The following is a 15,482-nucleotide window of genomic DNA, read 5'->3' on the forward strand; positions in this document are numbered from 1 at the left end:
GTCTTTGATTCCTCGCAGGGAACAGATCCTAAAAGGACGCTAACTACACGCGCCCCTGCAAAAGACGCCATCATCAACAGTGGGCCGTCAAGCACCGGCGCCAACCCCATCCAGATCAGAGTCGGCGACGGCCTGACGAGCCCGCCCTGCTCCAGGAGCGGCGCTGGCTCGGGGGCTCGTAGCTGTCGTCGCTCGTCTCCGGAGTCGCGAAGAGCTCGTCGGAGTCGCTGGAACCTCCGACGCCTCCGCCGCCTGAGGAGCCGCCAAGGGAGCGGTCGACGGGCCCAGTCCCCGCCATAGCAGGGTCCCGACCACCTCTCCCGGGGCAGCACTCCAGCCGGCGCCCGTTCGCATCAAAGACCTTGAAGAACATCACCGAAGCACCATCATACTCCAAGTGGATCGCGAAGGCGCCTCTTGTCCTGCAGACCCGGGCGATTTCGCTCCAGCCTCGAGTCATGAAGACCTCGCCTGGGGCAACGACCGCGATCTCTGCCACGGTCGCGAGGGTGCTGCAGCCGGCGTGCTGCAGCCAAAGCTCCAGGAGTTCTCCCTGCGGGATGATGGAGGCGAAGAAGGAAGGAAGGCGAATCCAAGACTGAGGAGGCATGGCGGCGTGGAGCACGAACTCTCAGGAGGAACCCTCGGTGTGGACCCTAGGGGGGGACCCACACCTTCATGACCCGTCGGCGCCGACGGCGGCGCCGCCCGTGGCGATCGGCATCGACTCCTTCAGAGCCCTCGATGTGGGCGTACAAGGGAAGCGGGAACCCCGGCGGTGGCCGCTCGCACCAGGGCCTCGACACCACCTGATGGGCCCCCTCGTCCCGGTCGTGGAGGGCGAGCCGTTTCTTTGGTGGGAGCGGGTCTGGTTCCTCTCGGGGAGCCTTTCCCTTCTCTGCCATCGAGAATCGGCAGATCGGAGCCATCGCAGCAAGACGGAGCAAGGACCGGGAAGAAGGAGAAGCAAGAAGGGATGGACTGGAAGGGCGCGCACCGTTCCGTACTTATGGCCGGCGAAGGCCAACCGCCGACCTCCACGATCGCAGGTAATCATGATCCGCTTTGCATGGAGGGACTTGTCCAATCTGTGCAGTTGCCGAGGCACCGTGGGGAAGTGGAGACGCCCACGTCCAATCAACCGCCATGCGGCGCCCAAGGCCGCAGGCTGTTAGGGCCCGCGGCGCTTCGCACTTGCCCTTTCGCCTCCCTGCACGGCCAAGTCCGGGCGCGCCTTGGGCCCAGGGCTACTATCGGCGTTCTGGGAACGGGGGTCCCCAGACTTGCCTTCCTACGGCCTGCAGCGTGACTCAAAGGGGGGCCCGGCACGGCCCATCTTCATCAACACAGACCCAAGACCCTCGTGAGGGGCCAAGCCTCGCGGGGCGGACGACACGGAGCTTCCTCAGGCACGGCCTCATCAGGCTGGCTCGCGAGGAGGTGGAGAGATCAAGGCGGGGTACCTCACGAGGTGCCCGTGACGCAAGCCATGACGACCAAGGGTGCCAGGTGGGCGCCAGCCCGCGCAGTGTCCTTCTTTCCTCTTTGGTGCAATGGGAGCAAGCGCAGGCGAGAGCATCAAGCAAAGGCACCCGTTTCGGTGCAACGAGACCAAGACCAGTCCAACGGCAGGGAGGAAGTCATTGTGGAGACCAAGCCAGCGTCACCACCAGAGCCTTTGGCAGGCGAGGACCAACTTTAGTCAGGATAAGTGTACCAGATGTTCCCCTTCAAAATGGCCAATTGTTGGCGCCCTTCCCGCTCAATATTTGGGAAGAGGCCCAGGGCCTTTGCCTATAAATAGGACTAGCCACCCCCAGGGTAGGGGGGATCGAGAATCGGCCAACCCAGAAACAAGCTGGGATCGAGATCGGATCGCAATCGAGAAGAGAGAGAGAGAGAAGGGTGACTGAACTCCTCCTAGCAGTTCGTCGCCCCAGCCAAGAACAGACCCTCGCGAGGCTGTTCTTCCTTGTATTGCTCATCATCAGCCCAAGAGGCAATCCACCACACCACACACTGGAGTAGGGTATTACACCACAACGGTGGCCCGAACCAGTATAAACCCTGTGTCTCTTGTGCTGTTTTTTCCATAGCTTAGATCTTAGCGAGGCGGAGGGGTGTAGGTAGGTAGAAGGCGAAATCTTCGCGCGCACCCCAGTGTTCGAACCTCAAGGGTCAGCCGGAACCCGAAATCTGACAAGGATAACAAGATGGGGTTTTCTTCATATTGCATGAGTCTATCCCTCTACATCATGTCATCTTGCTTAAGGCGTCACTCTGTTTTTAACTTAATACTCTAGATGCATGCTGGATAGCGGTCGATGAGTGGAGTAATAGTAGTAGATGCAGGCAGGAGTCGGTCTACTTGTCTCGGACGTGATGCCTATATACATGATCATACCTAGATATTCTCATAACTATGCACAATTCTGTCAATTGCTCAACAGTAATTTGTTCACCCACCGTAGAATACTTATGCTCTCGAGAGAAGCCACTAGTGAAACCTATGGCCCCCGGGTCTATCTTTATAATATCAATCTCCTACTACTTAGTTATTTACTTTGCCTTTATTTTACTTTGCATCTTTATCATAAAAATACCAAAAAATACTATCTTTATCATATCTATCAGATCTCACTCTCGTAAGTGGCCCTATAGGGATTGACAACCCCTATTTGCGTTGGTTGCGAGGATTTATTTGTTTTGTGCAGGTGCGAGGGACTCGCGCGTAGCCTCCTACTGGATTGATACCTTGGTTCTCAAAAACTGAGGGAAATACTTACACTACTTTGCTGCATCATCCTTTCCTCTTCGGGGAAAACCAACGCAGTGCTAAAAGAGGTAGCAGTTAGCACTAATAATAACAGGATATATCTTCTTTTCGTCAAGATAAGCATATTTCAAAGTGTCTGGCAATTGTTTTAATTCAAACATAGTGATGCGGAGCATCCTACGGTCATCCCCATGGACCTACCATCATCTCACGAAGTGCCAAGAGGACCTATGACACGAGCTAGAGCTAGAGCTCTCGAGACCGAGGTGACTTCCTTCCTTAGTGATATCACATATGATCCTCTCGAGACATGGCTACTACCTAAGTCTGGAATGTTGTGCATGATCAGGTACCAAGAGGATCCTCCCGAAGATGCACGTGAAGACGGACAAGTCCCCAAGTTCATGGATGAAGAGAACCAACGAAAGGAGTCAGGAACAGCTTCCAGGCCCCGGACATCCGGCCCCAGCCTGGACATCCGACCCGAAGCCCGGAAATCCGGCACCCTCTGTCCAGAGAGCGTCAAGGCCAGCCCCTCTAGCCCAGACATCCGGCCACCCTAGCCCGGACATCCGGCCTCTCATGAAAGCCCGGACATCCGGCCCGACGCCTGGACATGCGACCTCCCCTGTCTGCGCACAGTGTAAGGGCCCGAGGCCCGTGTACCCCTTCGCCCACCTAGACTATATATACTTCCCCTCCTCCCTCTTTCTAGGGTTAGCATTGGATTCGCTCATACTTGAGATAGAGCTTTGCTCATCCATACGGATCTACTCCTTGAGAGAGACCGCGGCCCCTCTTCAGAGAAGATCCACATTGTATTCAAGACCTCCTCACAGAGAAGACCCCCATCAAGACCTCCTCACGGAGAAGAACCGGTTACCCCTTGTATCGTCCCTTGTTGACTTTGGATCGTGTGATCTCTATGTGTACTCGGATCTAGCATATGTGTGATCGTTCCTGTTGGTTTGAGTGATTCTCTCGTGTTTTCCCTCGTGTTCTTCGTGTTCTTCTCGAGATCCGCTCCTTTCGTGAAAGATCGACCATCTAGGGTTCCACCCTACATCATCTTGGTATCTAGAGCCACGTTGATCATGATTTCGGAGCCTCCCCATTGTATTTTCTAGCCTTCTTTTGTTGATTTTGTCCTTAATTCGAAAATTTCCCACAAAAATAGCCCCCCCCCCAATTTTTTTGGGATTTGTTGGTGTGATGAATTTTTGTTGGATTTGATCCGCGGATTTCATGTGTTGCAGGTAAATCTAGCTTTCCCCATCTTTTCCCCAATTTCCATCCACAAAATCTCCCGAATTTTGCCCCGATTTTGCCTCTTCCACGCGGAGTTCCTCGAGTTCGTCCACGGATCCAGAGCCCAGACATCCGGCCCGAACCCCCGGACATCCGGCCCTCAAGCCCGGACATCTAGCCACTGACAGCATCACATCCATCCACCGCCCCGTTTTCCGTCCAAATTTTGTTCTGGTGCCCACATCCACTTCCACATAACACCACCACTTCCGCATAGCACCACCATTTCCCACATACACCACCATCGATTACCACTACCAACTCCGACAATTTTGTCACGTTTTGCTTTGAGAATTTGAGTTGCGGTTCCGTTTCCTATTGTGTTTCGGCTATTTAGGTACGGTTCGACATCGACATCACCACCTCTCATCTTCGCCACAGACGCGTCATCGACAACAACCACTTCATCATTTTGACACTATAGCGTAAGCAAGAAACGGTAACCTCATCTTGGTATCGTGATATATCATTCTTGCCATTCCATTGATAACCACCATAGCCCAATTTTGCGTATCTTACCCATCGAGACTAGCCTTTGAGTATTGTCGGCAACGTCACTTGTGCACATTAGTGGTCATACTTCACATTACATACTTACCATATCATCTTGGTATATATCTTGATATCATCTTTTGTGTCACAAATTTGTCATCGCATACACAATTACTATCTTGGTTCGTGAAACATTGCATGAGAAAAGAGCTCAAAAGAGAAAGAGCAAAACAAGCTTTTAAGCAAAAGGGAAAGATAAGCAAAGAGCTTTTAAGCAAGAACCATAGCATCATACTACATTAAGATTGTCATACTAGATCTGGATCATATCATCGGAATACCATACATAGAGCATACTTGTGATAGAAGCCGTTGCATTTTTGCTTAGTAGGTTGTGCACAAGTCTTCGTATCCACCTATTGTGCAATCGTGCTAGCGTCTCTCTAGTGTTGTGCACCAAGAGCATTTTCGTGGATTCCACATTTTGGCTCATCCTTGGTTGCACGACCCCATTTATCTCTCTGCGTGTGTATTTCCGTGCACCATATTTTGCTATTGGTCTACTTGTTGCATTGCAAATTTGTGAATCTTTTCCAACATTATTGAGGCTCACTAACAATTGCATCAAATTTTGTGCCACCATCCTAACCGACCTCCACTATAAGCTTTTACTTGTGTAGGTGTGAGAAACCGACAAGAATTGTTACCAATTGTGTTATTTCCTTGTTCCACATTGAGTGATCATTGATCCATCTTCAACATCAGTCAAGGTACATTTGGTATAAGTTCTTCTCTTTCTCCCACTCACATATTTGCTTGGAATGATGGATAGGCCAAGTACTTCTACCAACCCACTCTTCATCGAGCAAGACGACGACATGTCCTCCTATGTCACAAAGAGCCACCTCTTTGGTGCACAACGTGCTTTGCATCAAGAGCAACAAGCAATGAGTGAATGCATCGACAACCTCGCCACCGACTTGCGACTCTCTGAGCAACATACAAGAGACTATTTCGACAACAAGCTCGATGACCACAAGCAAGAGAATGACGCACGAATGGACGAGATTCGTGCTTTGTTGCTCAACCACTCTTCTTCCACTTCGTCCTCCTCAAGACGGAGCCTCTCAAGTCGACACTTCGACTACACCATCTCTGGCTCAACTACACCGACATCGAATACTCTTTGACGTGTCGCGCGCCAAGATCGTCAAGAAAACTGCAACCCTCTACACGACTACTACTCTCAAGAGCAACGACACCATCAAAACCAAGCTAATTTTGCGCAAGCACAAGAACGGCAACGCCAATGCCAATACGAAGAGGAAGAGCGAGCGCGTCTACACCAAGATGCACAAGATACCGAGGCACAACGTCAAGACCAACAATTGCGAGAAGCTCAAGCACTTGAGGCGCAACGTGCCCTTCAAGATTCAAGTCGAGTCGTAGCCACGCACAACTGACAAGCTCATGAGCAACAAGAAGCGCTTCGCGAAGAGGTTCAAGAGAGGATTTTTCAATCAAGAGTGCATCGTCAAGTTCCTCAAGCTCCTCAACAAGCTCGACAAGCACCTCAAGTTCAACTAGAGCAAGAAGACAATGGAAATCATCCACGACAAGAGCAAGTTGAGGGAGACAATCCTCCTCGTCAAGGACGTTGACGGTGTCCTGGACTAGGGGGTACTCACCACCTCATCTCCTGATCTGCTAGATTGGGCCGAGGACCCCCATGGCCGTATACTCATGGGCCACTTCGGACAGTTGCCATATACATGGAAGATTCCAAAAGACTTGGTGATCAAGACAAGGACTCCTCCCCACCGGCGTATTCGGCTAGGACTCTTGTTATCCTAGGCCTCCAGTGCATTATATAAACCGAGGCCAGGCTAGTCGATAGAGATATACATACAATCATACCGTAGGCTAGCTTCTAGGGATTAGCCTCTACGATCTCGTGGTATATCAACTCTTGTAATACTCATATCATCAATATCAATCAAGCAGGACGTAGGGTATTACCTCCATCAAGAGGGCCCGAACCTAGGTAAAACATCGTGTCCCCCGCCTCCTGTTACCATCGATCCTAGATGCATAGTTCGGGACCCCCTAGCCGAGATCTTCCGGTTTTGACACCGACAGACGTCATCACCCTCGACCCCAAAACAAAGAAGAGCAACGCTACGACAAGCTAAAGTTCGGCATGACCAAGTTTTCTAGAAGCAATGATCCCGAAGAGTACCTTTCATGGGCATTGAAGGTTGACAAAATCTTCCGCTTGCACAACTATGAGGAAGAGAAGAAGATCGCTATGGCATCCCTTGAGTTCCAAGATTACGTCCTCATTTGGTGGGAACAAGTCATTGAGCGTCGAGAGGCAAGAGGTGAACCACCCATCACTACTTGGGCGCAAATGAAGGATGTCATGAGAGCACACTTCGTGCCAACCTACTACAACCGCGACCTCTTAAAGAAACTCCAACTCCTCAAGCAAGGAACCAAGAGTGTTGAAGAATATTACAAGGAAATGGAGATTGCAATGATACGAGCCAACATCACGGAACATGATGAGCAAACTATGGCACGTTTCTTGAATGGACTCGGTCATCCTATCAAGAAGATCTCTGACTTTCAACCATACTCGAACCTCATCGAGCTAGTGCATCAAGCTACCAAAGCGGAACGTCAAGTGCAAGACGACTTCAAGTATGCCAAGTACTCATCCAAGTCCTATGGCTTCTCCAATACCCAAGCTTTAACGACTCCAACACCTTCTACCTCAACCAAGCCATCTACAAGCAACGCCGACTAGTCGAGTTACAAGAAAACTTCGACAACCTCAAGTCATCCTCCTACAACAAGCAAGTTCAAGCCGAGAGCTTCATCATCATCTCCCCAACCGATGAGACCATCAAGACAAGTTCCTTCAAATGCTTCACATGCGGAGGCCGAGGCCACAAGTCCTTTGGGTGTACCAACAAGCGCACCATGATCCTCAATGATGATGGTACATACGAATCCATGAGTGAAGGAGAAATGGAAGCACTTGAGCAAGTGGCCATGCACCGGCAAGTGAGCGAAGATCAAGAGGATCAAATCTTCTATGACGAAGATTCAAGTACCGCTCTCGTTGTCTCCAAGGTCTTGACTCTTCAACATCAACGAGAAGAAGACCAAAGATACATATCTTTCATACCAAGGCCGGCATCAATGGAAGGTCCGTCAAGGTCATCATCGATGGAGGGAGTTGCCATAACTTAGCAAGTGAAGAACTATGCTCCAAGCTCCAATTGGCCAAGATGAAGCACCCACATCCCTACAAAGTTCAATGGCTTAGCGACTCCAGCACTATCCAAGTCGAGCATAGAGTACAAGTCTCCTTCAAAACCGGAGCTTACGAAGACACTTTGGAGTGTGATGTCGTTCCAATGACCGTTTGCCACCTTCTTCTTGGGCGACCATGGCAATTTGATCGAGGTGTCATCCACAACGGCCGTACTAATCACTATATCTTCAAGATGAAAGGAAAGGAGTACATACTTCACCCTATGTCTCCAAGCCAAGTGATCGCCGACAAGCAAGCCACCCATCGTGGAGAGAATAGTGAGAGAGCTAACCACCAAAAAGAGAGTGAGCGCCACAAGCCCAAATCGAGTGCCTCCACGATGAGCAACAAGAAGAACTTAGTTCTATTTGCCACCAAAAGTGAGATAAGAGAAGTGTGTGAGAACCCATCAAGCACTATGTCCTTTTGTGCAAGGACGAGGCACCAAAAGCTAACACCTCTCACAATCTACCTTTAGTGTTATCTTCTCTATTGCAGGAATTCCAAGATGTTTTCCCCTATGAGCTACCTCTGGGTCTAGCTCCACTACGAGGCATCGAGCACCGAATCGACCTCATACCCGGAGCTCCTCTTCCTAACAAGTCTCCATACCATGTCAACCCCGAGGAAACTAAGGAGATCCAACGGCAAGTACAACAACTCATCAACAACGGCCATGTACGAGAAAGTTTGAGCCCTTATGCTGTCCCGGTAATCCTTGTTCCCAAGAAAGATGGTACATATCGCATGTGTTCCGATTGTCATCCTATCAATGCTGTTACCGTGCGTTATCGTTACCCTATTCCACGCCTAGATGATATGCTTGATGAGCTTAGAGGAGCTACCATTTTCTCTAAGATTGATCTTAAGAGTGAATACTATCAAATACGTATCCAAGAAGGTGATGAATGGAAAACCGCATTTAAGACCAAGTTTGGCTTATATGAATGGCTTGTTATGCCAATGAGTTTATCCGAAGAACCCGGTACTTTCATGCGACTCATGCATTTTGTTTTTCGACCTTATATTGGTGTATTTGTTGTGGTCTAATTTGATGATATCCTTGTCTTTAGCAAATCTTTAAAAGACCATGTCACCCACCTTTGCACTTTGCTTCAAAATCTTAGAAAATAGCACCTTTTGCTAATATGGACAAATGCCTTTTCGGTGTTGACAAGCTTATTTTCTTGGGTTTCGTTCTCTTCTAAGGGTGTTCATGTAGATGAATCTAAGATCAATGCTATTAAAACTTTTCCCCAACCAACCAACTTGCAACAAGTGTGTAGTTTCCTTGGTTTAGCTGGTTTCTACCGTAGATTTGTGAAGGATTTTAGCACCATTGCTTCACCTTTACATGCTTTGAGTAAGAAGAATGTGCCTTTGTTTGGGGACCATCCCCAGATAATGCATTCAATGAGCTTAAGAATTTACTTACTCATGCTCTCGTGCTTGCTTTACCAAACTTTGACAAACCCTTTGAGATTCATTGTGATGCTAGTGGTAATGGCATAGGAGGTGTGTTAAGACAAGAGAAGCACCCCATAGCTTACTTTAGTGAGAAACTTTCCAGAGCGCAACTCAATTACCCCATCTATGACAAAGAGCTATATGCTTTAGTGCGAGTTTTGCATCAATGGGAACATGATATTTGCCCTCATGAATTTATCATCCATACCGACCATGAAACACTTAAATACCTTAAGGGTCAAACTAAGTTGAACAAGCGTCATGCTAAATGGAGTGAGTTCATTGAGTCTTTTCCTTATGTCATCAAGTACATTAAAGGTAAGGAAAATGTTGTGGCAGATGCACTTTCCCGCATATGCATGCTTGTTACTAACCTTGAATTGAATGTCATTGGTTTTGAGCATATAAAATACTTGTATGTGCATGATCCTACTTTTGCTATTGCTTATGCCAAATGTTTGACGCATACATCTTGGGAGTGCTACTACATCAAAGATGATTATCTTATGAGAGCTAACAAACTTTGCATCCCTGAGTCTTCTCTTCGTTTGCTACTTTTGCAAGAATCTCATGGCGGAGGACTAATGGGACACTTTGGACGCGACAAGACATTCGCTACGCTCTCCAAGAACTATTATTGGCCCAAGATGTTCCGCGACGTCAACCGCTTCACCAACTGATGCTCTACATGTCGCAAAGCTAAGTCTAAAGCTCAATCCCATGGTCTCTATATACCTCTTCCAATTCCGTATCAACCATGGGAAGATATTAGCATGGATTTTGTGCTTGGTTTTCCTAGAACTAGAAATGGAAAGGATTCCGTATTTGTTGTTGTGGACCGATTATCTAAGATGGCTCATTTCATTCCTTGCAACAAGATAGACGATGCTTCTCATGTTGCCAATCTCTTTTGTATGGAAATATTGCGCCTACATGGAGTACCAAAGACGATAGTCTCGGACCGCGACATCAAGTTCCTAAGCTACTTTTGGAAAACCTTATGCGCAAGCTCGGAATCAAGCTACTCTTCTCCACGGCATACCATCCACAAACCGACGGCCAAACGGAAGTGACAAACCGCACACTCTCCACTCTACTTCGCGTGCTAATCAAGAAGAACATCAATGAGTGGGAGGAGTGTCTACCTATCGCCGAGTATGCCTACAACCAAGCAAGACATTCGACTACCGGCAACTCCCCCTTCGAGGTCGTCTACAGTTTCAACCTGTTGTCCCCATTGGACATTCTTCCTCTACCACTACAAGAGTGCACAAACATGGACGCGAGTGCCTGAATCAATTATCTCAAGAAGATGCATGAAGATACAAGGCACACCATTGAGCGCCAAGTACAACGACTCGCGACCAAGCTCAACCTCAACAAGCACCCTGGGGTATTCAACATTGGAGATCTTGTGTGGCTACACCTTCGCAAGGACCACTTCCCCCACGAACGCAAGTCCAAACTTCTACCACGGGCGGATGGACCCTTCAAGGTGCTTGAATGCTAAAACAACAACGCCTACAAGATCGACATTCCACGCGACAAGTACTCCGTGAGCGACATCTTCAACGTCAAAGATCTCTCTCCCTACCATGGTGATGAAGATTTCGATCCGAGGTCGGATCTTTCCCAAGGGAGGGGAGATGATGCAGAGCATCCTACGGTCATCCCCATGGACCTACCATCGTCTCACGAAGTGCCAAGAGGACCTATGACACGAGCTAGAGCTAGAGCTCTTGAGACCGAAGTGACTTCCTTCCTTAGTGATATCACATATGATCCTCTCGAGACATGGCTACTACCTAAGTCCGAAATGTTGTGGATGATCAGGTACCAAGAGGACCCCCCCCCCCCCCGAAGATGCACGTGAAGATGGACAAGTCCCCAAGTTCACGGATGAAGAGAACCAACGGAAGGAGTCAAGAACAGCTTCCAGGCCCCGAACATCCGGCCATGACCCCAGACATCCGGCCCCTCGAGCAGCAACCGCCCAGCCGCCAAGCACCTACAGGCCCCGGACATTCGGCCCTAGCCCGGACATCTGGCCCGAAGCCCGAAAATCAGGCACCCTCCATCCAGAGAGCGTCAAGGCCAGCCCCTCCGGCCCAACATTCGGCCACCCCAACCCGGACATCCGGTCCCTCGTGAAATCCCGGACATCCGGCCTGACACCCGGACATCCGGCCTCCCCTGTCTGTGCACAGTGTAAGGGCCCGAGACCCGTGTACCCCTTCGCCCACCTAGACTATATATACTTCTCCTCCTCCCTCTTTCTAGGGTTAGCATTGGTTTAGCTCATACTTGAGATAGAGCTTTGCTCATCCATACGGATCTACTCCTTGAGAGAGACTGCGGCCCCTCTTCGGAGAAGTTCCACGTTGGATTCAAGACCTCCTCACGGAGAAGACCCCCATCAAGACATCCTCACAGAGAAGAATTGATTACCCCTTGTATCGTCCCTTGTTGACTTTGAATCATGTGATCTCTATGTGTACTCGGATCTAGCATATGTGTGATCGTTCTTGTTTGTTTGAGTGATTCTCTCGTGTTTCCCCTCGTGTTCTTCATGTTCTTCGCGGGATCCGCTCCTTTCGTGAAAGATCGGCCATCTAGGGTTCCACCCTACATCACACGGGAACACCTTTAGGTGGAGGAGGACCTCCTAGAGTTTCAATAGGCAAATTGTGTTTAAGCAGAGGATGTTGTTCAATGAAAATCTTATCTATTTCATTTCTTTCATGCATATGTAAATAATTTTCATGGTCAAATATTGTTCTAGTGGATCAGTAGGAGGCACAACAATAGAAGCAAGACCTATTAATTCATCTTTACTAGGCAAATCTTTTTCATGAAGCTTTCTACTAAACTTGGAAAAATTAAACTCATGAGACTCATCACCAAAACTAACACCGAAAATTTGTTTCTCACAATCTATTCTAGCATTAACAGTGTTCAAGAACGGTCTACCAAAGATAATGGGACAAAAGTCATCTTGTGGGGAACCAAGAACAAGAAAAACAGTAGGGTATTTTATTTTCCCACACAAGACTTCAGCATCTCTAACAATCCCAATTGGTGATATAGTGTCTCTATTAGCAAGTTTAATAGTAACATCTATGTCTTCTATCTCTGCGGGTGCTATGTCATTCATAATTTCTTGATATAAGGAATAAGACATATCACTCACGCTAGCACCTATGTAACATAAACCATGATAATGGTGATCTCCTATTTTAACTGAGATAACGGGCATGCCAACAACAGGTCTATGTTTATCCTTTTTATCAGGTTTGGCAATTCTAGCAGCTTCTTCGCAGAAGTAAATAACATGCCTATCTACATTTTCTTCCAAGAGATCCTTAACCATAGCAATATTAGGTTCTACTTTAATTTGTTCATCAGGTTTAGGTGTTCTAATATAGCTTTTGTTAACCACAGTTGAGACTTTAGCATGTTCCTTTATCCTAACAAGGAAAGGTGGTTTATCAATATAAGCAGAAGGAACAACTGGATCAACATTGTAAAGTATAGTTTCTTCTTTAGCTGGTACCGATTCTTTAATTTCTTCTTTAATAGCTGGGTGATATTTAAACCACTTCTCTTTAGGGAGATGCACATGAGTAGCAAATGATTCACAAAAGGAGGCTACTATCTCATAGTCAAGTCCATATTTAGTGCTAATTCTTTTAAAAGCATCTGTATTCATAAAAGATTTAACACAATCATACTTAAGCTTAATACCTGACTCCTTACCTTCGTCGAGTTCCCAATCTTCAGAGTTGCATTTAATTCTTTCCAAAAGATCCCACCGGAATTCAACAGTCTTCTTCATAAAAGAACCAGCACAATAAGTATCAAGCATGGTTTGATCATTACGAGAAAGCCGAGCATAAAAATTCTGGATAATAATTTCTCTTGAGAGCGCATGATTGGGGCATGAATATAACATTGACTTAAGCCTCCCCCAAGCTAGAGCGGTAGTTTCTCCTTTACAAGGCCAAAAAAATTATATATATATATATATATAATTCCGATCATGATGAACTAGATGCATAGGATAATTTTTTTATGGAACTCCAATTTCAATCGATTTCAATTCCAGGATCCAATATCATCGCATAGCCTATACCATGCTAATGATTTTCCCTTCAAAGATAAAGGGAAAACCTTCTTCAAACTTCATCTACGGGAAACCTGCAAGCTTGAACAATCCACAAATTTGTTCTACATATATCAAGTGCATATCAGGATGTTCGGTTCCGTCTCCTGCAAAAGGATTAGCTAGCAGTTGTTCTATCATACCCGAAGGGATTTCATATTCAATATTTTCAGTAGGTGCAGTATGTTGAGGGGTAGCTAATTGTGGTTCCGATCGAGGCGAAGATACCCCGAACAGACCCCTCAAAGGATTGTTTTCCATAGTATCAATTGACAGTAAATTTCAGCACACTATATAAATGTTTCCTTACCAAATTCCACTTACCAAAGGCGCTTCACTCCCCGGCAACGGCGCAAAAAAATAGCCTTGATGACCCACAATTATAGGGGATCAATTGTAGCTCTTTTCGATAAGTAAGAGTGTCGAACCCAATGAGGAGAAAAAGGAAATGTCAAGTGATTTTCAACAAGGTAATGTCTGCAAGTGTTGAAATTGTAAGTAATAGAGTAGTTTGATAGCAAGATAATATGTAACGCGCAAGTAACGATAATAGTAGAAAAAGTGCAGCAAGGTCGCCCAATCCTTTTGAGGCAAAGGACAGGCCAAAACGGTCTCTTTTGATAGGTAAAGTGGTCTTGAGGGTACATGGGATTTTCATCTAGTCACTTTCACCATGTTGGTTTGATTCATGTTCGGTACTTTGATAATGTGATATGTGGGTGGACCGGTGCTTAGGTGTTGTTCTTACTTGAACAAACATCCTACTTATGACTAACCCTCCTGCAAGCATCCACAACTATGAGAATAGTATTAATAATAAATTCTAACCGTAGCATTAAACTTTTGGATCCAATCGTTCCCTTACGGAATAGCGCATAAACTGGGGTTTAAGCTTCTGTCACTCTCGCAACCCATCATCTAATTGCTACTCCACAATCCCTTAGGCCCAAGTATGGTGAAGTGTCATGTAGTCAACATTCACATGACACCACCAAGGTAATCACAACATACATACTATCAAAATATCGAACACATATCAAGTTCACATGATTACTTGCAACACGATTTGTCCCGTGACCTCAAGGACAAAAGTAACTACTCACAAATGATAATCATGCTCAAGATCAGAGGGGTATTAAATAGCATATTGGATCCGAACATATAATATTCCACCAAATAAACCATATAGTAATCAACTACAAGATGTAATCAACACTACTAGTCACCCACAAGCACCAATCTATAGTTCCCGTAACAAGATTGAACACAAGAGATGAACTAGGGTTTGAGATGAGATGGTGCTGTTGAAGATGTTGATGGAGATTGCCCTCCCCAAGATGGGAGAGTTGTTGGTGATGATGAGGACGATGATTTCCCCCTCTGGGAGGGAAGTTCCCCCGGCGGAATTGCTCCGCCGGAGGGCAAAAGTGCTCCTGCCCAAGTTCCGCCTCAAGACGGCGGCGCTCCATCCCGAAAGTCCTCCCCTCTTTTTTTTCTAGGTCAAAATGACTTATATACCAGAAGATGGGCACCGGAGGTGGGCCTAGGTGAGCACAACCCACCAGGGCGCGCCTGGGCTCCCTGGCGCGCCCAGATGGGTTGTGCCCACCTGGTGGGCCCCCTCTGGTAATTATTGGCTCCAATATTCTTCATATATTCCATAAAAATTATCCATGAAGTTTCAGCTTGTTTGGAGTTGTGCAGAATAGGTAGCCTGACGTAGCTTTTCGAGGCCCAGATTTTCAACTGCCGAAATTCTCCCTCTTTTTGTATACCTTGCATATTATGAGATAAAACGCATTATAATTACTCCAAAAAGCATTATTATGGATAAAAACATCATAAATAACAGTAGGAAAACATGATGCAAAATGGACGTTCACCGTGTGCCATGACGGGTCACAAACGTCATGAACAACATGACCGCACACCTGTCCGCAAACATCCATGTAACC

This window comes from Triticum urartu, chromosome 6A (genome assembly GCF_056163025.1).
Source record: "Triticum urartu cultivar PI428250 chromosome 6A, HENAU_Tu73, whole genome shotgun sequence".
Classification (NCBI taxonomy): Eukaryota; Viridiplantae; Streptophyta; class Magnoliopsida; order Poales; family Poaceae; genus Triticum; species Triticum urartu.